Consider the following 26387-nt stretch of genomic DNA (forward strand, 5'->3'; position numbering starts at 1 on the left):
TTTTTGTACCTTAACTAATTCTCCCAGCACTCCTGGGATGCAAACACGTTCATGTTATAATTCCATTAGAGAGGTGGGGCAAGCAGGACAGAGGAACCACCGGTGGCACTGCGGTGTGGGGGCACTGCTGTACGATGGCACTGCATGGTGGCATTGCTGTATGGTGGCACTGCTGTATGGTGGCACTGCATGGTGGTAGTGCTGCATGGTGGCACTGCTGTGCGGTGGCAGTGCTGTACAGTGGCACTGCTGTATGATGGCACTGCTGTACGGTGGCACTGCATGGTGGCACTGCTGTGCGGTGGCACTGCTGTACGGTGGCACTGCTGTATGGTGGTAGTGCTGTACGGTGGCACTGCATGGTGGCACTCCATGGTGGCACTGCATGGTGGTAGTGCTGTACGGTGGCACTGCTGTGCAGTGGCACTGCTGTGTGGTGGCACTGCTGTGAGGTGGCACTGCATGGTGGCACTGCATGGTGGCATTGCTGTACAGTGATACTACTGTATGGTGGCACTGCTGTATGATGGCACTGCTGTGAGGTGGCACTGCTGTACGGTGGCACTGCATGGTGACACTGCTGTATGGAGGCACTGCTGTATGGAGGCACTGCTGTACGGTGGCACTGCTGTACGGTGGCACTGCATGGTGGCACTGCTGTATGGAGGCACTGCTGTACGGTGGCACTGCTGTACGGTGGCACTGCATGGTGGCACTGCTGTATGATGGTAGTGCTGTGCAGTGGCACTGCTGTATGGTGGCACTGCATGGTGGTAGTGCTGTACAGTGGCACTGCTGTATGATGGTAGTGCTGTGCAGTGGCACTGCTGTGTGGTGGCACTGCATGGTGGCACTGCTGTACAGTGGTACTACTGTATGGTGGCACTGCTGTGTGGTGGCACTGCTGTGTGGAGGCACTGCTGTACGGTGGCACTGCTGTATGGAGGCACTGCTGTACGGTGGCACTGCTGTGTGGAGGCACTGCTGTACAGTGGCACTGCTGTGTGGTGGCTCTGCATGGTGGCACTGCTGTACGGTGGCACTGCATGGTGGCACTGCATGGTGGCACTGCATGGTGGCATTGCTGTACAGTGGTACTACTGTATGGTGGCACTGCTGTATGAAGGCACTGCTGCACGGTGGCACTGCTGTATGGCCAAGAGAGCCTTGGTGCTGGGGCCAAGCTCAGGCTGCTCCCTCAGGGATGCCTCCTGTGCACTTTAAAGGCAAATCTCCTCCTCTTGTCAACGGTTCCACTCTCACCATGGATTTAGGGACATAAAAGCCAATGCCAGAGAGGGGACAGTGACTTCAGCCCCTGCTTCAGACCCCACCTTGCTCACTTGCCCTTCGAGACAATAAAGTATCTTCCAACGGGAGTTGTTCTGCTCAGAAGAGCAAACAATGCAAACAAAGCTCATCATATGTTGTTTGTTTCCCATCCTCTCTGCAGGAGAGAAGCACGTGCAACAGTTGTGGTGTGTTTAACGACTCCACGTTTGCAGGCAGTGCAGTACAACAAGAACGTGAGGTACAACTGGTAAGGACACAAACAGCAGCATATGTGTTTATGGAGATGGCAAAGACACAACCTCACAGCCAGACCTGCCTGGGTTTTGTCACTGTCCTTTGCTTTTGGTCATGGTCCCACTGGCTTGAGGAAGCACTTGACACAGGTTTTTGACAGAGTGGATTAAGACAGAAAGTTTCACTGAGCCAAGGAAGCAACACTGCCAGCTACAGTCTTATCCTGAAGCCTTCTTAGGTCTCCTGGTTATCATCACATGCACAAGGCACTCACTTTGCTGAAGACAAAACCACTGAACTCCACTCACAGTTACACAGGAGGGTGACAGAACCAAGAAAAACTTGGCTGTGCCGCAGTGGGTATAGCACAGTGGGGTGGGTGCAACCCATCCTCCCCATCCCAGTCCTGCCTAAATGCTGAGGACTTGGTAGAATCATTTATGTTGGAAAACACCTCCAAGTTCAAATCGAGCCATTGACCCAGTGCTGCCAAGTCCACCACTAAACCATGTCCCTGAGTGCCACGTGCTGGAGGTTGACTCCAGTAGTGTTGCTTGTATGAGTGCTCAACCTAATTTTATTTCAGGCACAACTGTAATACAACTATTGCTTGTTACAACACAGAATTAGTGGCTAACTTTCCAAAATAAAAATGGCTGTGAAATTCAGAATCGGGGTATTCATCAGCAAATTGGTGATTTTTTTGGTTCAAGCTCTGCCCAAAAGTAAATTCACTTACATTGGTCAATGCCACGGAATTATAACATTGGCCTATTGGCCAAATAAAGTCAGTGTGATTCAAGATGATTCAAAGGGTCAGGCTGGCCTTGATGATCCTTGTGGGTCCCCTCCAACTCAGGATATTCTATGGCTCAATAAAACTCCAGAACTCTGTGCTGACAGAGACTCTCTGCCCTTCACATACATTCAGAATAATATCCAGAGGCAGCAAACACATTTGTGATGGGTGTCACTTATCCCTGTCAACTGTGCTGACCAGTAACACTGTTAACATGGATCACCAACCACAAGTCCCAGCCTTCCCATGTCCAAAAACCACGTGCTTCTCCAATTAGCTGCTCAAAACTAATTGTCAGAGGTCATTTCCAGGCAGCAGTTTCTTCTTCCTTCTTCCTCCTCAACACACCCCTCTGCACGTGTTCCCACGGCACCTGAGCTGCTCAGACCCCTCTCCCCTCCTTACACACCCAGGAATTGTGTATTATAGATCTGCTCAGACCCCCCTCCCCTCCTTTGCACACCCAGGAATTGTGTATTATAGACCTGCTCAGACCCCTCTCCCCTCCTTACACACCCAGGAATTGTGTATTATAGATCTGCTCAGACCCCCCTCCCCTCCTTTACACACCCAGGAATTGTGTATTATAGACCTGCTCAGACCCCTCTCCCCTCCTTACACACCCAGGAACTGTATTATAGACCTGCTCAGACCCCTCTCCCCTCCTTACACACCCAGGAATCATCGTGTATTATAGACCTGCTCAGACCCCTCTCCCCTCCTTACACACCCAGGAACTGTATTATAGACCTGCTCAGACCCCTCTCCCCTCCTTACACACCCAGGAATTGTGTACTATAGACCTGCTCAGACCCCCCTCCCCTTCTTACACACCCAGGAATTGTGTATTATAGATCTGCTCAGACCCCCCTCCCCTCCTTACACACCCAGGAATTGTGTACTATAGACCTGCTCAGACCCCTCTCCCTACACACCCCAGGAATTGTGTATTATAGACCTGCTCAGATCCCCCTCCCCTCCTTACACACCCAGGAATTGTGTATTGTAGACCTGCTCAGACCCCTCTCCCTACACACCCAGGAATTGTGTATTATAGACCTGCTCAGACCCCTCTCCCTACACACCCAGGAATTGTGTATTATAGACCTGCTCAGACCCCTCTCCCTACACACCCAGGAATTGTGTATTATAGACCTGCTCAGATCCCCCTCCCCTCCTTACACACGCAGGAATTGTGTATTATAGACCTGCTCAGACCCCCCTCCCCTCCTTACACACCCAGGAATTGTGTATTATAGACCTGCTCAGACCCCTCTCCCCTCCTTACACACCCAGGAACTGTGTATTATAGACCTGCTCAGACCCCCCTCCCCTCCTTACACACCCAGGAATTGTGTATTATAGACCTGCTCAGACCCCCCTCCCCTCCTTACACACCCAGGAATTGTGTATTATAGACCTGCTCAGACCCCTCTCCCTACACACCCAGGAATAATCATGTCAGACCTGATCTCTCCTCACAGCTTTCCAACAGAGCTCTTCCAGGCAGATGACATTTAAATAAGCCCTGTATTGACTTTCCTCTGCTGCTCCTCGGGTCCTCCTTGTTTTCCTTGTGTTCATATTCCCACTCAGTTGTGCTGCTCCTCCCGAAGGTGACGGAAGCAGAGCTGGACTGATAATCAATAAATACCATCACACAGAGCCCACAAGGAGATTCCCCTCTCTCCCCATGCATATTCACCACTTGAGATAAACTCCAAAAAGCAGGAAGAGGTTTTTTTCCCAAATCTGCAGTATGTTTCAGACAACACTACGCCTGTGAACTTTCCTTTAACTCGTATTAAACCGATACAACTTTTAATTAAAAAAGTAATTTTGAAAAATTGCTTGCGCGGTGCAGAAGGTGATGTTCACACAGCATCACTGATCCCTGGAGTTCTGCAGCCTTGAGTTTAATAAACTGAATTTTCAAAAGTAAACACAGCTTGCATCAGCACGAGCCTTCTATTTTAGCCTAATATTTCCCACCCATTCCTTGTTTAGCCAGAGGAGGATGTTTTCAGACTGAACGTTGCATGGGTATCACCGGACTGGAAAGGGAGAAAATTCCCAGACCCTGGAACTTTGTCCAACAGCCAGATGACAAGAACTTGTCCCTGATGGAGTGAGGGAGGTGGGTGAGACACCCTTTGTCCCACCCAGGGGTCACATCAACACCAGCACCACCAGGGCTGCAGCACAAGGGTCTCCAAGGAGCTGAGGAATGAAGTCACAGCCCACCTGCTTCTTGCTGGAGGAGATTCCAGGCACAGGGACTGCCACAAAATTTACACCTGAGCCTCTGCAACCCCCACTCACACAGCAACTCCTGCCTCCTGCAACTGTAATTTAGGATTTCTTTTGCCTCATTCCTTTTTTGCTGTGGTAGATAACCCAGCTGGGGGGAAGGGGAAAGGGCAAAACCAAAGCAAAATAAAAATCAAACCCAAATATCTTGCCCTAGGCAGAAACAAGTGAAAAGCACTCTCAGGTTTCCTCCTGTTTGTTTTGGCACCTTTTTACCTGGTCATTTTGCAAGTTCTTTTAAGAATCATATGAATTATTTTTAATCCAACACTTCAAAAAGATGCTCCATGCCAGGAGGTGCCATTTCCCCCTTCCCTCTCATCTTTCCCCCTTATCCATTTATCCCAACTGTCCTATTGCCCAGCACACAGGCACAAACAGGGCTGGGAAGGGAAGATTCCTGGGTTTGTCTCACAACTGCATTTGGAGCAGGTCATTAATTCCCAGAGAGCTGCTCTGCTCCTCCCCACAGCAGGGAGGGGTCGGCTCTGAGCTTTGACCACGGCTGTGAAACAAGCACTGTGTGGATCAAGTCATGCTGTGCTCACCTGAAACATCTCCTGTATAAAAATCAAAATAACATCTCCCATTTTCACTCTCCTTACTTACACTTCTACTATTTTATAACTTCTAATCATAGAATCAATTGGGTTGGAAAAGACCTCCGAGATCATCAAGTCCAACCCTTGGTCCAACTCCAGTCCCTTTACCAGATCATGGCACTCAGTGCCACGGCCAAGCTCAGTTTAAAAACCTCCAGGGATGGGGAATCCACCCCCTCTCTGGGCAGCCCATTCCAATCCCTGAGCACTCTCTCTGCAAAGAATTTCTTTCTGCTCTCCAACTTCAATTTCCCCTGGCAGAGCTTGAGCCCATCGTGCCCCCTTGTCCTATTGCTGAGTGCCTGGGAGAAGAGACCAACCCCCACCTGGCCAGAACTTCCCTTCAGGCAGTTCCAGACAGTGCTGAGGTCACCTCTGAGCCTCCTCTTCTCCAGGCTGAACACCCCCAGCTCCCTCAGCCTCTCCCCACAGGGCTTGTGCTCCAGTCCCTTCTCCAGCCTCGTTGCTCTTCTCTGGCCCCGCTCCAGCCCCTCAATCTCTTTCCTGACCTGAGGGGCCCAGAACTGAACACAACACTCCAGGTGTGGCCTCCCCAGTGCTGAGTCCAGGGGAAGGGTCACTGCCCTGGGCCTGCTGCCACCCCATTGCTGAGCCAGGCCACGATGCCATTGGCCTTCTTGCCCACCTGGCCACACTCTGCTGGCTCATCTTCAGCCTCCTGTCAATCCAACCCCCAGGTCCCTTTCCCCCTGGCTGCTCTCCAGCCACTCTGTGCCCACCCTGTGCTGCTGCAGGGGGTTGGGGTGGCCAAAGGGCAGGACCTGCTCTTGGCCTTGTTGAACTTCATCCCATTGGAATCAGCCCATCTCTCAAGTCTCTCCAGATCCCTCTGCAGAGCCCTCCTGCCCTCCAGCAGGTCGACACTCCCTCCCAGCTTGGTGTCATCAGCAAATTTGCTGATGATGGACTCAATCCCCTCATCTAAATCATCAATAAAGATGTTAAACAGGACTGGACCCAACACAGACCCCTGGGGACACCACTGGTGACCAGCTGGACACAGCCCCTTTCACCAGCACTCTCTCTTAGAGAGTTGTTAGAAATACCAAAAGGAAAGCATTTCATGTTCTCATGCCCATTCCACCAGGGAATGAGAGGCCTGGATGCAATTTCTCCCTTCTGCTGAAACCCAGTGTATTTCTAACTGCATCTCCTCACTCAAACCTTCACAAAAAAGCAACTTTAAAGGTGTTGTTTGCAGCTGCAGTGACACAAACACTCAGTACTGTCCATGCTGAGCCAGGTATTTCCTCCTCCTCCTCACACCCCTTAAAACTCTCAGCACCACCACTGATCATCCTGCAAAACTTCATTGTGGGCAACATTTTATTGGATATACATTTGGTCTCAGGTCCCCAAATATTGAAGCACGTGCCCAAACATTCAGTAGTCCCCCAAGTTGGCTTTTCAGGCTGTCTGTAACACACACAACAAACTCCAGCAGATAAAACACATTCATTCTCTATCTGAAGAGCTCCACTCCACAGATCAGCCTTTCACAAATGTGCCAGCTTTGACTCTAACAAGCTCTTCACACTTTTTTAAGACTAATAGGCTCCACATATTCATCTCCAAAGGGTATAAATTCCCTTCCTCTCTCTCCCTTTTTAAATATGTCAGGCAACATTACAAAAAATAACATCTGTGCCACAGTTATGCAATAAGCAGCATGAGAACCACTAAACTGCACTTTAAAAAGACTGGACTGAATGAAAAAAACAAAACAATAAAAAAAAAACAGGAAAAAGAAGTTTAAAAGTTCACTTAAACCTTGAGCTCAGAGAGGGTTTCAGCATTATCTCTCCTCCTTGCTTATTCTGAACTCCCTGTTGTGCTGCCCCTCCTCCCTGATGCTTCATGGCTGGTTTTGGGAGGTCTGGACACACCAAGGGCCTGAATGTGCCTGGGAAGGGCTTCCCCATCCCCCAAAAAGATGCAGAACCCCAAAAGTGGCTTGAGTATGTCTGTGTATGTTTTGTCAGACTATACAACTGCACTACATATTTTTTTCTTGCAACACTTAGCAAGTCTTCTCATAAATATAGGTCAAACAGAGCTAAACTCAGCTTTTGCCTCAACTCTCACTCTAAATGCATAAAAAATTAGATTTTTAGGCAGCAGAATGGAAGAAATGGTGCATTTCATGCTATTATATACCCAGCCAAGGATCCCAAAGGGTTTGTTTGGGCTTTAAAAACAAAACAAAAACCCTTGGCATTTGTCAGACTAAAACCATTTTTCTTTGGTCTTTGCACAACCATCCTTTCCAGATTTGAATAAATAACATCAAACAAATTATTTTGACTTCCATTACCATGGAATGCACAAAAGTTGTTCAAGGCAAGACAGAGCAGTGTGGAAAGCACTTGGGGACTCCAAGGATCATCCTGCACAGCCACCATCAGATCTGGAAATATTTCATTCCAACCTCTCCACTACTCTCTTGTTATTTAAGCAGCCTTATATTGCCCCAAAAAGAAACTCTTCCAACAGCCACAGAGATCAAGTTTAGCAGCCACCACCAGCACAGGGTATGGCTGTGCCCATAAATACCTGTGAGGGGACTGAAGGGATGAGCAAAATAACAAAGATACTGACTAAACACTGAGCTAAAAATCATGTTTTCAACCTGACTTTCCATTTACTGCCACTTGCAAATGTAGGTGTGATTTAACACAGCACCTTCAGCAAATGCCCAGGCCCAAGTAAATAATGGAATAGAATATATAAGAATACCCTTAATTGTAATTATGTATTATATAAATAAAATATATTTTTAGGTATGTTCTGCAAATATAGTAATACCCTTAAACTCCCTTTTGTTTTAACATCAGCCCACAGAATGCAGGGTGAGAACTCACAGATGATATTGTCAGCTGCAGATTTGAGATATTTTATGCTTATTACAGGTTTTAACAGGGAAAATAAGCCTTATGCCTGCACATGAGGTTTAAGGCCACATATGAAGCGTTTCTGATCCAATATTTGGACTCCACTCTGCACAAACTTAGTGATCCCAGCCCAGATGAAGCCTCTCCACACCACGCCAGGCAGCTTCAAAGCACACCCTGAGCAGCATTTTCCTCCTCTCCCCATCACTGCTGCTGCAATGTCACATGCAGCATGTGCTGCAGCATCACCACCTCTCCCCTGCCAAGAGTCCCCTCCCTCCATCCCTGCTCTTGGCTCTTTGCTCCTGGTGGGAGGGAGGGTTGGGGCTGTTTCCTTCTCAAACCACTCCATTTGCACAATGTCCCCTCCACAGCACCTGCAGTGGTTGAAAAGGTAATCCAAGATGCTTCTTAACTCCTCCTCAACTAACCTTTTAAAACTTGTCCTGGTGTGCAGAGAGGACTCCACACTCACTGGTAGATGGTCCCTGCAGAGCAAACCTGGGAACAAGGGAAAGTGTAGTTTATGGGGGGAAAAAAGCAGAGGGATTGGGATACCAGGGTTTGCTTCACACATGAGCTGGAACCAGTAACTGCACACACCAGCAACCAGACCCAGTCATTCCATACAGCAGCAACCACAGAAGAGCCACTGCATCAGTCAGCAGCTCACTCTGCCTCCAGCTCTGCATCTCAGCCATCACTCCTGCAGAGCCAGAAACGCTCCAGGAGGGTGAAATCAGCACTGAACCCTGTTGATCATTAAGCACCAGATCTTGAATAACCCTCTGCAGAAGAAGGGGCAGCTGTAAGTAGCACTCAGCTTGGCTCTGTATACAGAATAACTACAGCCTGAAGGCAAACCCCAACACACAACTTTGCGTTGGCCAATGCAGCAATAAATCCTGACAGTGAGTGACCAAACCAAGCAAAAATCCACCCTTCCAAAGCAGAGACTTCCTGGAAATACAGTGGAAAAGCCAAGCAAAAATCCACCCTTCCAAAGCAGAGACTTCCTGGAAATACAGTGGACAAGCCAAGCAAAAATCCACCCTTCCAAAGCAGAGACTTCCTGGAAATACAGTGGAAAAGCCAAGCAAAAATCCACCCTTCCAAAGCAGAGACTTCCTGGAAATACAGTGGAAAAGCCAAGCAAAAATCCACCCTTCCAAAGCAGAGACTTCTTGGAAATAGAGTGGACTGGATCCCATTCCCCTTCTGAAACTGCTGCTGAGGAAGGCACAGTTCAAACCCAGAAAGCAGCAGGCAAGGAATGAGCATAAATTAACCCAAACAGGCACAATAAACAGAACTCTTTTTCCTGTAGTACAGACTCTCCATCAAATGATAAGCTCAGCAGACAAATATGACAATTAGGCAAGTGCAGGTTACTGGGTTAGGAGGAGGGATTTGTTCTGCAGGAGGTCTTGGCTGAAGGGTTTGTCATGCTTGGTTGGGTTAACCCACGTGGCCCCTTTGCTGTCCAGAACCTCCCAGGCACTGTGGGCACGGGATGGGCCTGAATGCCACTGTCACACACCAGCCATGGTACCTGTATGGCAGCCCAGGCTGGCAATGAATGCTCCACACAGCTCAGGGCTCATCTATCTCACACACACAAAGGAGCTAAGACAAGTCACTACATGGCCAGGTGATTTTGATAGAGTGGATTTTCTCCCAGACAGACATAAACAAACCATGGGAAATTATTGTGTGTTGCTCCCTCCAGAGCCAGAGGTGGCAGGAAGGCAGGAGCTCGCCTGTTTGCTTTAATAAGAGCTGGAAAATTGTGGTCAGCAGCACTTTCCCTTCTGATCTTCCCAAAAATTCTACCTATCCTTCCACAGCTATCGATGAAGTAAACCTGTCTGTGGAATACAAGCAGAAACATCAACCACATCACAACTTTCTGTAGCTAAAATCATCCAACTCCCCAGTGGTTTTCTTCACACAAACGAGAACAGAGACCACCCCGACAAAGGCAATTTTCATTTTTACCCTCGAGGTTCAGAGAGGGCCAAGATTACTAATTAACTGCTCCATTCCCTGAAGCAATAGGAAGTAACACCAAACATTCATCTGTATTACCTCTAAAACACCAGCACAACCCTTAAATTCATATTCAGAGGATTAAAACATGACCTTGCAGGCTCCCAGAACACACACTGCTCGCTGGAAAAGCAGACAGAGGATTCACCTCACTGGTTCAATTCCCACCCACAGCCCTTGTGCCCATGACGCAGGTCAGGATTTCTCTGAAGTTACTCAACAACTGTGAAGGTCAAGGATTGTCCTAACTGGCCAGTGGCAAACAAATGCACCTTTCATGTGTCACCCTGTGCTTCAGCCACAAAGCAAAACCCCAACCAGAGGGGGAAAACACAATAAATCAGTAGCAAAGGGCACACTCCTGGTTTATAGAGCAGAGCTGATGCTTGCAGAGGGTCTAACCAACCCAGCAAGAGACCTGAAAATTGGGGCCAACTCAGAACTATTTTTTTTGATGTATAAAACTCATAGTTTCAGCTAAAACACGAAAAATTAAAAAAAGAGCTTCACTGGCACTTCTGAAGGAAAAAAAAAAGGATTTGGAAGCTTTAGATTTGAAGCTTCACAAGCTTCTTATGAAAAATGCAAGCTTTGAAAAACTTCTGAAGAATTAATATTCTTACTTTGGGCTCTTCTACTGCCAACGGACTACGGATGCTGTAACTAATAAAAAATAATTAATGCCAATAAACAGGCCCTTCTCAAGGTTCCATCAAAGACTCAACTCATTCATTGGGACATTATACAGGAAACAAAATTCATCCACAGAGCTTGTCTTTGTCATGGTTTGTTCTTCTGTGCTGGAACTCACAGTCCAAAACTTTCCAAGTACAAGGAAAGAAATTAAGATTTTTTTAAGAAGGACACAGCTCCAAAAGCAACTCCACAGCATGGCAGAGACCTCACCTAGGATGGAACTGAGAGAGCTGAGAATAGTGAAGAAACTGAGAGTCTGTGTGCCAGCCCTCCAAAGAGCCCAGGTCTCATGTAGGCAATGACACAACCAGGCAGATCCTCTGGAGTGCTGAGCAGTTCCCTGCACTCCACCAAGCCACATCCTGGCTTTCCTGAAAGTCTTAATATGTCCTGCAAGACTCACAAGAGCTGGTTTTCCTGATCAGAGAATCACAGAATGGATTGGGTTGGAAAAGACATCCAAGATCATCAAGTCCAACTCTCGGTCCAACTCCAGTCCCTTTACCAGATCATGGCACTCAGTGCCACGTCCAACCTCAGTTGAAAAACCTCCAGGGATGGGGAATCCACCCCCTCTCGGGGCAGCCCATTCCAATGCCTGAGCACTCTCTCTGATGCTCTTCAGCTGAGCACCCAAATGCCCTCAAACACAAACCAGTCTCACAGCATGAGCCACCTTCTCACCACACTCAGCAGGGCAGGAAAAGGACAGTGACAATGCTCGGGTTTTAGAAGATGAGAAGCTCCTTACCCCAGGACAGAGAGGAAGGTTAAAAGTGCCTTCAGTGGTTTTTGCTTTATTTTAGAACTCCTGACCCTCCTCTCTCTAAGGGACTCAGTGGACAAGTGTGTAACAGCTCCAAACACCAACAAAGGACACCACAAAGCAGGAAGGACAACCTTCACCCCCTGAGCCCCCAACCCACACACCAGGAGCCCTCCTGTGGACCAGGAGCCCTGTGTAAGTAAGGTGAGAGCACTGGGAAGTTGGCAAAACACCCAGCTGGTGTCCAGGCCAAGCCCTGCTGCCCCTGCCAGCCTCAATGGCATGCTGAAGACTGGAACTGCCACACCATGCACGGGGACATGCAGGAGGCAGAGCTCTCTCCAGACAGAGGCACTCATGGCCTCCAGCCTAAGGAAAACAGCAGAGACAGTGATCCCAGTAATGACAGTGACAACTCAGAAGGGTCTTAAAACTGCTTTGGTAAATTAATTAGCCTCCAAACCCTGTTGGTCCAGAAGACTATTGTCCTATCCTCCCACAGAGCAACAGCAGCAAATCTGGATAAGAAGACTGATCAGAAACTCCAGGTGACATACCCACCCATATTCTGAAGATACAGCAAAACCCAAAGAAACAGCAGATCAGTGAAAGGCAACAATTACCCAGCAGACTTTTCTATCGCAGGGACTATCGAGACAAGAGCTTGGATAAATTAAGCAAACAGAGCATCTTGTAGCAAAAAGTGTTTCCAGAGCTTTGTTAAGGCCAAACAAGACTGCTAATATGAGCTCAGATGGCTGGGCACAAATCACCTTCTGAATACTTAAGGGTCAGAGGAAAACTCTGCCCAGGGCCAACATCCCCCATTGCTGCCCACTCCCAGATCCCCTCATAGTGCCTTCGGGCACAGCTGGCACAGACCCCTCCTGGGACCAGAGGGCACTGGGCCACAGCCCTGGATTATTGCCAGAGCTGACATGGCAATGCAGACACAGAGGTACCTCACTGAGACACAGGGACACCTCACAGGGACACCGAGTCACTTCACAGGGACACAGAGCCACCTCACACACACCCAGAGCCACCTCACATGTGTCACTGTTTGCAGGATGCAAAATCACCAGGCTCAGCCCATGAGAGAGCAACATGAGGAACACCTTCTGTACAGGAGAAATTCTTGAGATTTAAAGTTTTAACACAAGCTAACAAACGCCAGGGATGAAAGAAATCCTGGGATGAAAGATCTCCATGACACCTGCTTTGAATAAAAAGACACTGCTACAAAAATATCACAGACCTGCTGGTCTAGAGCCTTTGCTACATGTCATTCCCCAGACATCAATTTGCAAGAGAGGCACACAAAAGCAGCATTACACAGATTACATGCTACTCCCCTGAACTGCAAACAAAATCCACCCAGCACTACTGCCACAGTCCAAAGCACCGCTGAAGCAAAGCCACCTTCTCGTGCTGTTCCTAAGAGGACTTTGTAAGGATAAGGGGTCAAGGCACATTTGCAGAGCTGACAGCTCCTCCCACAAACTTCACTCCAGCTCAGCTCTGCCAAACACTCCTCATTTTCCCTCACATCCACAGGCAGGGAATGGGTGGTACCAACCCCTTGGCACTGAGAGCAGGACAGGTTATCCTCAATTCCTGCATCCTTCAGGCAAACCCCACACCTGGATGCTCAAATCTGCAGCTTCACCACTTTCTGCACCACACAACACATGGTAATAATTTAATGTTCTGTTGCAACAGCACCCAGGAGCCCCAAAATCAAAAAGTCAAAAGGCTGCAATCCCACCACCTCCAGGTAACACATCACTGGCACAGCCCAGAGCCCACACAGGTGGCACTGGGAGGGGTGTGGGACCAGCTCGGAGGAAAGAGAGAAGAACAAGGCACCAACAAAACATGGTTTGCTCAGTTTTATGCCACATGGCTCATTTCCTCACTGCTGGCAGCTTCCACAAAATCAGGCTCGTCAAGCACCTGACTGTATACACAGGTAATGATTATAAAGCCAACTCAAGCGGGGCTAAAAGTACACAAAGATCCAGCATAAAAATAAAGAAGTGCAATCCTCTCCCAGGTGGAAAGCAGGACTTTGAACCTAACAGGTGGATTATATAACAATTATTTTGCTCCCAATTCTCAAAATATTTTTTTAAAATATCCTCACAAACAAAAAATTGTCGTTACTGAGAAGCAATAGCAATTTTAGGCTGTTTAACAGCGAGGCTCTGCCCACCTCTCTCAGGGCCAAACAAACTCAGCTGCAACAGCATCTGCACAGCCCCCACGGCCTGGAGTATCCACAGCTCCCCTCCCTGGATTCTGCCCAAGGAAAAGAGTATTTCCTAATGCTGCTTTTTGCTTGTGACAAGGCATAAACTTCAAGGGATGGTTCTCTGCTGTGCCTGGGCAAAGCAGCACAGTTGGTTTATCACTCCGGCTATGAAGAAAAGCCTTAATATCCAAAAAAAACATCAATGGGTCTCTTCCACACGCAGGATGCCAACCTGAGTAGGACCCCTTTGTTTGGGAACACTTTCTCCCTAAGCCTGTGGCCTCCTTGGTCCTGCAAGCACATTTGAGCCTTTTCATACATTTCTTTGCAGAGACAGGAAAAAGATCCACACGTGATCCATCACAAAAACATCCATGAGGCCTCACCATCTCACAAGGGGAGGACACCACCAAGGCACTGCCACACACAGACGTACTCCCTGTCCCAGTTAAAACCCACTGGCCACAACCTTTTCCCTTTTTTTTCCATCTGAAAGGGACTCCTCAGCATTCAGAACTCAACGTTTCAGTGGGCTGCTGGAGCCTCGCCCCCAAAGGGCAACAGCAAACACAAAAAAGCAAAAACAACCCCACCAAAATCCCCCTGCCCTCCTCCAGAGCTGAGCCGGGGTGAGGGGCAGAGGGAAGGGGGACAAGGAGCAGGGGAAGGCTGGTGGGTGCTCCCCTTTTCTGTCTCCCTTTTATTCCTTCTGAGGGGAGTAACACTGGAACTGGCTCTCTTTATTTGCAGCCGGATACGAGCTTTCAAAGATACTGTACCACTGTGTAGGCCAAGCAGGGACTCTCTTTCTTCCCTTGGTTAGGGCTTTTGGGAAAATAATTATTCACCAGAACTGCCATCGTGAACAGAGCAAGCTAAATCAATGTAGCTTTGTATGGGCCACTGCCACTGCAAAGCAAATACTCCATCAAGACATGGATCAGTGAGAATTTTATCACCAGGAATCCTTATGCACATCTTTGTGTATTTTTAATATCCACCTTATTACTTGGCATGCCCCCCCTCCCCACACCCCTGCACCCCAATCTCCCCACGGATTTGTCTTGTGTCATTGGCAGCTACGGGGCTTGGCCAGGAATTCAAATCAGTAAAAACATCTTAAATACACAGGTTTATTCTCCTTAAGAAATAATAATAAAGCATTGGTGCAGAGCAGATTTATTCACTGAACAGGTTGATTTATTTAACAGACTTGACATACATCAAAACCTACTATAGGCTTACATAATTGTTACCCATTTAGCAGGTCTGGTTCTTTTGTCAAGTATTTGTTTTTCCAAAGTGATTCACTAAAGACTGCTGCCTTCTGCACAGCTCACATACCTTAACAAATGCAGCCTTGCACGGGGTATTAGCTGGAGTGACTTTAAATTGCATCCTACCTGCTCCAGCGCTGCCGTTATGTTTTTTTATCCTATTATTCCATTACTAAACCACACCAAAAAAAATCAAATAAAAAAGAAAACCAAGAGGCAGGAGCGTGTGCGGGGCCACACACGAGCCCGTTCCCGGCAGAGCTGCCGCGGGCTCGGTGTTACCGCAGTCCCGCGGTGGCGGCGATGCCCGCGGGTCCCCCCGGCTCGGCCCCGCCGAGGACCAGGATGTTGATGGCTGCGCGGGGCCCGGGGCCGGGGGGGCGAGCAGCGCAGGGCGGCAGCGGCGGAACCCCCCCGGCAGCTCCGAGGGACCGCGGAGCCGTTTTGTTTTCCCGCAGGAGGCTCATCGAGGCCTGGGCTCGCCCAGGCGCAGCGCTCGCTCCGGCCTCACGCATCCACCCCCGGCCGCGACCGCCCCGCACACGCACCCATCCTGCGCGGGTTCGCCGCGGGAGGCGGAGCGGCGCGGAGCATCCCCGCCAGCGAACGGATCGCCTCGGCGTTCAGCGCCGGTCCCTCACGGCTTGTTTGGGTCCATCCATCACACGGTGCCTCGCTGGCTCACCGCGGAGCCGAGGAGCTCACCCCCCCCTCGCTCCAGCATCCTCCTCGCACACACACCGGGCACATCGCGGGGCTCGGCACGGCAGCGCCCGGTACCGACCGCCCGGCCCCGGCGCTCCGCCGCCCGCCAGACAGATGGTTAATTACATTCACAGCCGCATTTTGCGCTGGGATAGAGTTTCAGACAATGAGCCAGTTTTATTTGATTAGCCAGTTCTCTAGTTTAATACGCGCAGTGACAGCTACTCCCAGAGCTGGGGCTTTTTTTTTTTTTAATAAAAATCCAAATCCCATCCCCCCTCCTTTTATTATGTTTTTGTTCTGGCCGAGGCTGAAGTGAGCGCGGCCCCCGCGGGGGCCCCGGCGGGGACCCGCTGCCCCCGGGCCCGGCGGGGCGGCGCCCCCGCCCAGCGCGGCACCTGCCCGGGGGGGACACGGCGCCAAGTTGCCGCTCCCCCGTCACCTCAGACCACCCTCACACACACACACACACACACACACACACACACACACACACACACCCGCAACTTCCCCGCAGGCCTCCGCGCAGGCCGGCGCTGCCATCAGCATCCCCTCCTCCTCCTCCTCCTCCTCCTGCTGCTGCTGCCGCCGCCGCGCTGCCCCCGCGGAGCTGCCGGGGGCGGGGGATGGATGCGCGGACGCGGCTCGGCCGCGGCGACACTCACCTTAGCGCGGGCCCCGCGCTGGAGGGGGGTCCCCCCGCGGCGGGCGCTGCTGGTGCCGCGGCGCTCAGCGCTGCTCCTCCATGCGCCCGGGGCCCGGCGCACGCAGGTGGACGCGCCCGCCCCGGCCCCCGCCTCCCGCCGCGCCCCCGCCCCTTCCCCCTTCCCTTCCCCTTCCCCCGCCGCCGCCGCCCCACGGACGGGCCCCCCGGCCCCGCGTCCCTGCGCAGGGACGGGCGGAGGGCGGGAGGGAGGATGGGGGGCGGCGGCTCCCGCCTCGCCCCGCCGCCGCTGCCTCCTCCTCCGCCTCCTCCTCCTCCTCGCCGCCGCCGCCCCCAGGCCTGCGCCCATTCAGGAGGTGCCGGGCAGCGCCGCCGCTGCCATTGTTCGCTCGGAGCGGGACCGGCGCCCGCCCGCGCCCCGCACACAGATACACGCACACACACACGCACCGGGCCGCGGGAGCGCGCACCGGCCATAAAGGGCGCGCGGCCGCCGCGCCCCGCAGGTGCCGCGCCGGGGTGCGGGGGCAGCGCATCCTCCGCCGGGGATGCGGCAGCGCCGGGGCCGTGCGGGAAACGCGGCCCCGCCGGGAAGGGTCGGGAGGAAGGGAGGGCAGCGCAGGCCGGGCCGGGCCGTGCCCGCGGGGAGGGGACAGCGGGGACGGGCCGGTGGCACCCCGCGCAGGGCTCAGCCGGAGCCCGGCAGGGAAGCTCGCCCCTGGCGCAGTCCATCCGGTTTTACTCGCTGTAGCTGAGAGGGGAATCACCTGGGGGCTTGCAGCAGCCCGTCTGATTTGTTTTCATTATCCCGTTATTAATAACAGCGTTTAAAACCATGCCTTACCTTCAGATGCGCATTAAAAGGAGGAGGCTGCCTCATCTCAGGATGGCTCAGGGCTCGCCGAGGTGCCAGGCACGCAGAGGGAAGGCAGGGACGCAGCAGGCTCGGCGTTTGGCGGAGCAGGAGGGCGGCAGGACCAGGCAGGGCAGGAGCCCGCATCGCAGGGTGTGCGGGCTCACGATGTGCACCCCTCAGGCAGCACCCCCGGAGCAGCTCGTGGTGCTGCTGCCCTGTCTCTGAGCCACCCTCACTGCCAGAGTTACCGCACCGGGGACTGGGGGAAACTTTGTTTTTTTCATTTCTCAATCGACTATCTGGGTTAGCAAAGAGAGGGCAAAGCAGACACAACTACTCTGACTGTAATTGGAGAAATGCAAGTTGAGTGTTAACCTTTTGTTTTATTTGGGTTCACTGTGACATTGAGGAGACGTTCCTAGTTTTAAACTACCACTTGAAAAGGCAGCAGAATTTCATGTGCACTCATCTTAAACAACTCATACAGTCTACAAAGTTGATTAGGTAATACTGTGACAAAAAAAGTATCAAGCACTTTAGCCCTCGTTCCCACAGCCCTGGAGACCCCCACACATGTAGTAGTAAAACAGTGCATGGAATGCTCTGAATTCAGAACACTTTATACAACCTGCAGCGCTGCAAAATAAGCAACTAATCTCATTTGTCCGTCATTAGCAGCAGCACCCAGGATGTGCCATCCAGCATGTGAATAAATTATTGATTCCCACTTGGAAGGTTATACTCTGTTGGAGAAGTAGAGACCAGCAGTGAGTGATTTGACCAAGGCCACAGAGTGAGGCAGTGTCAGAGCAGGAGCAGTTCCCAGTCCTATCCCAAATTAGGGTCTTTCCAGCCTCACCATGTCCCTGTGGGAATCACAGAGTTCAGCACCTGCACCTTTGTATGCTTGTACTGCTGCATTTTATTTCACTGCTCCCACTCCTTTCTTGACAGAAAGATTCAATTAATATAAATGAGTAATTAATCAAGGGCAGGTGAGATGGTGACAGCACACCTGGCAGTGCTCACTCAAATAAACACACAGGTGGATGGTGGCCATGAACTGCTTTCAAAATGACGTGAACTCAGGGGGGTTGTCCTCACTCTCTGCCACTGGCACACTCACAAATGGGCTGTTACCTTTAAAAGTGCCACCCAAGGCACACAAGCAAATCTGGCAGCTCCTCTGCTGAGGCACCCCAGGGCAGGAATTGTAAGCACCAGGGCACCTACACCTGGTCAGCCCCACCCAAGTGCTCCTGACCCCTTTGGAAATGAGCTGGCAGTGAGCTGTGCCAGGAGGCTGGAGGTGATGGCAACCAGCTGGATGTAATCACCAAGGGAAGGTTAGACCTGAGCTGGGGAGAGCCATTGTGGAGATGAAAAGACACATTCAATTAAATGGGTGTTTCACCTGGATCCAGTTTAGAAGAGGACAACCCAAGTATTTATTTAAGTGCTGTATTTTACAGGGAACACAGACAGAAGGCTCAAAGATTATCCTTGGGTCTGTGACACAATATAATGCCATTTCACTTATCCACACTACTCATTTAAAGTCCCTCAGTTACAGAACCACCACAATACTGATCGATCGGCAGCATAAAATTCTGCACTGCATCTCAGGCAATCTGAAAAATTAACAGTCTGTGCACTGTTATCTTTCCATGCACTGCCACAACCAGATGTGGAAGGTGCACTGACATGATGGAAGCACAGCTACACACCTTGGCTGGGGATTAATTTTCCACACTGTCAAACAGGCTCACAGGTATGAGAACAAGGTGCTAAGAAAGCTCCTTTTGGCAGGAGGGGATGAGCAGCCCCCAGGAGAGGAGTGATGGTGGTGCCAGCCCCACTTGGCTCTGCCCTCCTGCTCATCCTCACTGCTCTCCCAACCTCCCACCTGCCACACAATGGGCATCACAATCACTCACTACAGCCTGTAGCACAGAGCAGATCAGACATTTACATCTGTCCCAGCCTTCCAGCTGTCTTCACACAAAACCCCTGTGCCCAGACATGGAGACAGGCTGGGAGCTTGCTGGTGTCTCTAGGAAGCACGAGCCAGAGTCTAGAGCAGAAGAACCTGGATTGTGGCAGGAGGCCAATGCTGTGGTGGTTTCCAGTTCTCTGAATGCCCATTTCCTGATCATTCCTTTTTTCTGTCATCATTCCTTCTTTGATGCATGGAAGCCTCACTGCAGCACATCCAGTAAGGATTAAATCCTTCCTTTGGCATGGCCCAATGAATTCCTGCCATGCACAGTCCCTGTGCTGAACCACACCAGGGGAAATGTTCACTAGAGGGTTCTGGTTTGCCTGTGGCACAAGTTCCACATAAATGTGACTATCAAAGATCTCAAATCCTACACTCTCAGGTCAGTCTGGAAAGCACAGTCCAAGCAGAAATCTGCCCAGATGTCGTGACCCTTAAAACCCCACAGGAAAATGCAGCAGGATAGTGGGAGGCATCACCCTCTCATTCCATCCTACCACAGAGAGCTGGAGAGGATTCCTTCCCCACTTCATCAGACTTCCAGGACCAACTTCTGAAAAAGAACAATGTAACATAGGCTGCTGACAGAAATGGGAAGTACTCTGGGAGGAAGGATGGGGTTTGGATTCAGGTGGGTGAAGGTCTCACCCTCTCACCTCCTCCTTCCTTCCCAGGTCCTGAATTGCAATTCCAAACCGAGCGTGTGCTGTGGGAAACAGCGCCGAGCCTGCAAACAGAGAGTCATTCTGACTGAGCCTGAAGCAATTCCTGAAGCAGAAACAAAGCTGGAATCATGAACTGCCACGGGCTGAATTTCTCCTCTACTCTCTGGCACACCTGCCAAGCCTTAGAGCTTTGTCAAAAACCCACCCTGACCCCCAGAGCAGCAGTTCAGGTGAACCCCCCTGGCTGCAGAGATTCCCCCAGCACTCCTGGCTGTTTGCATCCCCTTCCCAGAGCTCTGGCCAGGAGGAGCTGCAGGAACAGTGCTGTTGTTTGGCCCACCCCTCTCAGCCCTGATGTTCCAGACACACTCAGCAGAGGCTCAAGGCTGTTGCTGACCTTGCTGGACAAGACAAATTTCCAACCTGCCTGACAGAGCTATGGAGAGACAGAAGGCAAGGAGGGTCCCTGAGTAGTGTCCAGGCTCCTCCATTCCTTGACAGGCTCCTTACTCAGCCAAACACACAGAAAACATCCAGCTCTGCCCCACAGCCCCTGCACAAGGTTGAAAACCTCTTTGTTCAATCAGGCAGTTGCAGCAGGTTCACAGCCCCTGAGGCTCCCCCTGGCCCCACACAACATTCAGCTGCTGCTGACGGGCTCTGAGCCCCCCAGACCAGTCCCCCCACCTTCCTCCCAACATTTCAACTTCAAACTGGAAATCCTTCTTTAAACTGTGCATTTCTCTTACCACATTTCCGTGGCCAAACCCCTCACTCTGGGAGGCTCCTGAAGAGGAGGAAGGCAAAGCTCAGCCTTGTGCCTGGGCCAAGGCGAGTGCTCTGCACACAGAAGGCTCTGTGTGCTCCTGGCTCCTTGGCAGGAACAGCAGCCTCGGCCACTCCAGGGGAGGTGACTGGGTTAGCAAGGGAGAAAGGGGGAAAAAGAAAGAAAGGGAAAAGAAAATCAGCCAGGAAGAAGCAAAAAGTCTCAAGCCTGGCCTGGTGTATTTGCCAGAGCACAGGTTAGAATAAAACCTGGAGAAGGCAAAGGGATCAGGGTGTGACAAATCTAAAGCTGCTGTGGATTCCCCATAGGTGTGATCCAATCATGGGCAGTAAATCCATGACCCAGTGAGGCCACAGACCTCTGCTGAGCATGGGCTGATGAACTGCAGAGATGCAGGAGATGTTTCTGAGTATCCCAGAGTCCAGACCCAGCAGCTGCTTTGGCCGAGCTGGGTGGCACCTGAAACCCCTGGGTGAAGCTGGCAGAGCCCAGCAGGCTGCCCAGGGCTCTTTGGCAACAGTGGGAACTCAGATTCTGTGTCACATTTCCATCCTTGCTGCACAGACCAGCAGAAAGCCAAGTCCTGTTCACTGCTGATGGAGCTGTTACTCATAGTGCTCTATAAATTATTTCCTTTCTTTAGCAAACATGAAGCTCTCTGTGCCTGGAGACACCTTGTGCTTTATGCTCTTGCTTCAAGTGCAGAGAATGTTCCAGTGGTAAGCAGAGGTCCCAGGGAGCAGAGGTGGTGGAAAGGGTCATTTTTAACCCTGACAGGGCAGCCATGTGGCTCCTGCCATCCCCAGCACTGCTTGGCCAGCCTTCAAAAACAAACCCAGCCTTGGAGAAACGCAGGAAGGTAAATTCCTCTGACCAGCAAGAGTGTTCTCTAAGAGTGTTCAGGAAATGCTCCCTGCCTTTGGACCCAAACATCCTGAAACTACTTCCTGAGGCACTGATGCCTCTGGAAGTCCCAGGAGCTGGTTCGCAGCTCACCTGGGTGAGGGCCCATAGGCTAGTTTGCAGCTCACCTGGGGAGGGTCCCATGGGCTGGTTTGCAGCTCACCTGGTTTGCAGCTCACCTGGGTGAGGCCCCATGGGCTGGTTTGCAGCTCACCTGGGTGAGGTCCCATGGGCTGGTTTGCAGCTCACCTGGTTTGCAGCTCACCTGGGTGAGGCCCCATGGGCTGGTTTGTAGTTCCCCTCTGCCTCAGCCTGCACAGTCACTGAGGTTCATCTCTCTCTATGCCCCATCTAATTATGCAATTTAACTGCAGCAAGAACAACAGTTTTGCTGAATATGCAACAGTCTCCTGATTGTATTTTGATGTGGGGAGAGAGAAGAAAAGGCTGTTTTGTTTAAAGTTCAAGCATCTCTACAGGACTGGTGATGTGGAGAAGACAGAGCCCTCTCCCCCCTGTGCCTGAGGTCACAGACCTTTCCCTGCTGTGTCTCAGGTGCATCCACCCCTATGGGAACAGAAAGGAACAAACCCTGGCGTTTTTCCTGCCCATTTTTCTTCAGGACTGTAGTTCATTAACTCCAGTAAGGCAGTTTCATTAATGTGCATTAACCAATGACTTTCCCATTACCGCTGCTGTCTCCAATCAAAGGCTCATTTATGGAAAACAAGGGCAGAGGGAACAACATGCTTTGGCAGCTGTAAGATCATATGCCCAGAGCTTTATACTCTCTGTCTTATATTTTTACGTTAAAGTATCACGAGCCATTACCATATTTTTCATTATTATTTGTGGCACTAAATACTGCAGCTCCCAGTGCCAGATGGCGAATATTCAGAATAAAAATAATGCAAGGCCAATCTTAGAAAGGCTCAATGGGAGTGTAACAGCACATATTCATCCTCCCCTCCTAATGCACACAGCTAAAATATTAGCAGACTTCAAATCTGGTTTTCCAATTTAGAGGACTCACATATTATGGAATGATAAGCATGCATATATACATATATTTAAATATGTGCATATAAAAATTTTAATTTCTTTCCATTTTATTTGCATCTTTCAAGGGTCTTAACGTAATACATGGGCACATCTTTCACTCTTCAGAAGGTTATTTTAACCAGTAGAGAAAACCAAATAGTTTTGAAATGAAACACAAGCAAAAACCTTCTTCCAGAAATTGTTATTGGTACAAAATACTTTTTTTTTTAATATACAAACAGCTTGAGTCCTAAACTTAACCAGATGGAAACGTGCCTACAAAGCATTGGATCTCATTCAGAAGAGACTGACAGCCAACAGATGAGCCAATTTAGCCCATCCTATGCCAAAAATGGTCAATCATGTTCTCTTACGTGTGACTCGACTCTGGCAGATGCCAACTCTATCCAAACAACTTCAAGCATCTCTTTGGAGGACTGGATTATTTTACACACACTTTTAAAAAATCATAATAATGCTTGATTTTTCTGGAAACGTTCCACTTAGTTTCAGCATTTTCCCATGAGATTTTTATTAATTTATTTTAAGGATAATTTTTTTTTTATGTCATAGCCTAACAGAATTTAGCTTTCCAATCCAACAAAGCCTAATTAAAAAATTACTAAATTGCAGTTCAGTGACAAGCCCCCGTTTATTTAAACATTCATACAAGGAAAGCCTCACACCTGTGCAAACCACTTTACCTTCTTCCTTAAGCCAAATGTTTACTTTCAACAACACAAAGAAACATGACAGTAAGTACAAATTAAAGGTACTTCCTGCATCCCTCATCACCTTCCCCAAAATTAAGAAAAGTTAAAATTAAAGGACTTTTTTCACAGTGAGTGACTATAACCAAGGCATTTTATTTTTTTAAATTTGTAATTCATAATCTCTCGGTGAATTTTTTTCTTTCTCCCCAGAAGATGTATTGACAGATATGCTGTTTATCTGCCTCCAACTGCACAAGGAAGGGACTTAAAGGACTTCCACCCCCTCTCACCCACACACTCTGGGCAATACAGTGCTGGGATGCTGATTTAGAATCATAGAATCACAGAATGGATTGGGTTGGAAAAGCCCTCTGAGATAATCAAGTCCAACCCTTGGTCCAACTCCAGTCCCTTTACCAGATCATGGCACTCAGTGCCACGGCCAAGCTCAGCTGAAAAACCTCCAGGGATGGGGAATCCACCCCCTCTCTGGGCAGCCCATTCCAATGCCTGAGCACTCTCTCTGCAAAGAAGTTTTTTCTGCTCTCCAACTTCAATTTCCCCTGGCAGAGCTTGAGCCCATCGTGCCCCCTTGTCCTATTGCTGAGTGCCTGGGAGAAGAGACCAACCCCCACCTGGCCACAACTTCCCTTCAGGCAGTTCCAGACAGTGCTGAGGTCACCTCTGAGCCTCCTCTTCTCCAGCCTGAACACCCCCAGCTCCCTCAGCCTCTCCCCACAGCACTTGTGCTCCAGTCCCTTCTCCAGCCTCGTTGCTCTTCTCTGGCCCCGCTCCAGCCCCTCAATCTCTTTCCTGACCTGAGGGGCCCAGAACTGAACACAACACTCCAGGTGTGGCCTCCCCAAGGCAGAGTCCAGGGGAAGGGTCACTGCCCTGGGCCTGCTGCCACCCCATTGCTGAGCCAGGCCAGGATGCCATTGGCCTTCTTGCCCACCTGGGCACACTGTTGGCTCATGTTGAGCTTCCTGTCAATCCAACCCCCAGGTCCCTTTCCCCCTGGCTGCTCTCCAGCCACTCTGTGCCCACCCTGTGCTGCTGCAGGGGGTTGCTGTGGCCAAAGGGCAGGACCTGCATTTGGCCTTGGTGAACTTCATCCCATTGGAATCAGCCCATCTCTCCAGTCTCTCCAGATCCCTCTGCAGAGCCCTCCTGCCCTCCAGCAGGTCGACACTCCCTCCCAACTTGGTGTCATCAGCAAATTTGCTGATGATGGACTCAATCCCCTCATCTAAACCATCAATAAAGATGTTAAACAGGACTGGCCCCAACACAGACCCCTGGGGGACACCACTGGTGACCAGCTGGACACAGCTCCGTTCACCAGCACTCTCCGGGCCCGACCCTCCAGCCAGCTCTGGGCCCAGCAGAGGGGACACTTGTCCAGGCCATGGGCTACCAGCTTTTCCAGGAGTATGTTATGGGAGACAGTGTCAAAGGCCTTGCTGAAGTCCAGATAGACACACCCACAGCCTTCCCCTCATCCACCAGGTGGATCACCTGATTTGTTTCATTCTTCCCCCTAATTGGAATAAGAATAGTAAAAAAGAAAAAAAAAAGAAAACCAAACAGTCAGTGATGAGTCCATCCTCACAGCACAGGACCATTGGGGTCACATCCAGTGCATCACAGCCCTGCAGTTAGACCCTGGATCTGCTCCCAGCTTGGGCTCTGCTGAAGCTCACTCTGAATTTCAGCTTCCCACTAATGCCCTGGGCGGTCTCAGGTGATGAGATTTCCCCCTCTGTTAGACTGGGAGCTGCAGGAACCAGCATAAACTCTGAGCAGATCCTCATCTTTCACAGGACACCTTGAAGGGGCAGATTTTAAAGGATGAACACCTTCAAATCTCCTGTTTGCAGAGAGGGCAGTGCCAGCTGTGCTGCCACAGCAGGTTCTGCTCAGAGCCTGGAGTTTGGGTTGTCTTCTTGACAGTCACACACAAAGTTGCAATTCCATTTTCCATTTGTTCAGGAGGTAATTGCTGTGCCTGTGTGAGGTGACCTTCCTGCACAGCATTTGGGAGCCAGGCAATTATCCACAGCACTTGCAGCAGCCTCTCCCTTGCCAGCCTTTTTATGATGTCCTTTGTGATGACAGTCCAGGATTTTGAGATCCACAGACATTCCTCCAGACTGAAGGCTGGACATTTGGAAGGTTTCAGAGATCTTCCTTACAGAACAAACACACATTCTCAGTTGTGTGACCATTCCCTGACATTGTTCCTGCTTTTCTCTAATGAGATGATGTCAAGGTGTGGGAGGCCGATGAACTTGACTGCAGGTGTTGATGTTGGGCTGGAGGCAGCTCTCACAGAAAAGGTCAGACACATGGAAAAGATTCACTTGTGCCCTTCCCAGGCATAAACCACTCAGTTTTCAGTGGCTGAGAACACCAGGGTTTAGGTAACCACACCCTGCTCACATCAAACTGGTCCCTAACTAGTCCTAGCCAGGTTGTAGATTGAAGAATTGTGGAATCACAGAGTCATTTAGATTGCAGGAGACCCCCAGGACAGAGGATTTATGGATTAATATTTGTACCTTGGCAGCACAGGAGGCTCCACTTTAGAACCATTCATGGACATTTCAGGTGGTCCTTATAATGCTTTGTGTTTCTGACCCTTTCAGACACAGATCACCCTATGAAACAGTGCAACTGATCCACAGTGATCCACAGTGATCCCTGTGTTTGCTGTGCCACAGGCTGATCCACACTGATCCACAGTGATCCCTGTGTTTGCTGTGCCACAGGCTGATCCACACTGATCCCTGTGTTTGCTGTGCCACAGACTGATCCACACTGATCCCTGTGTTTGCTGTGCCACAGACTGATCCACACTGA

General features: G+C 50.4%; 1 protein-coding gene and 1 long non-coding RNA gene across 2 annotated transcripts in view; both read right to left on the bottom strand.

The window, feature by feature from the left end:
• NEXMIF (neurite extension and migration factor) overlaps nt 1-16669 on the bottom strand; it is a 200500-nt gene extending 183831 nt beyond the window's left edge. Inside the window, 1 exon segment of the mRNA XM_071569079.1 lies at nt 16563-16669. The gene's annotated coding sequence lies outside the window, so the exon portion shown is untranslated.
• A 2854-nt stretch (nt 16670-19523) lies between these two features.
• LOC139678613 (uncharacterized) lies at nt 19524-20985 on the bottom strand. Its single transcript, XR_011699054.1, has 3 exons — nt 20831-20985; nt 20073-20143; nt 19524-19969 (listed from the first exon to the last, which is right to left on the bottom strand). It is a non-coding gene; the product is annotated as an uncharacterized lncRNA (long non-coding RNA).
• Between the last annotated feature and the right edge of the window lie 5402 nt (nt 20986-26387).

Source organism: Pithys albifrons, chromosome 14 (assembly GCF_047495875.1).
Source record: "Pithys albifrons albifrons isolate INPA30051 chromosome 14, PitAlb_v1, whole genome shotgun sequence".
In the NCBI taxonomy this organism is placed as follows: domain Eukaryota; kingdom Metazoa; phylum Chordata; class Aves; order Passeriformes; family Thamnophilidae; genus Pithys; species Pithys albifrons.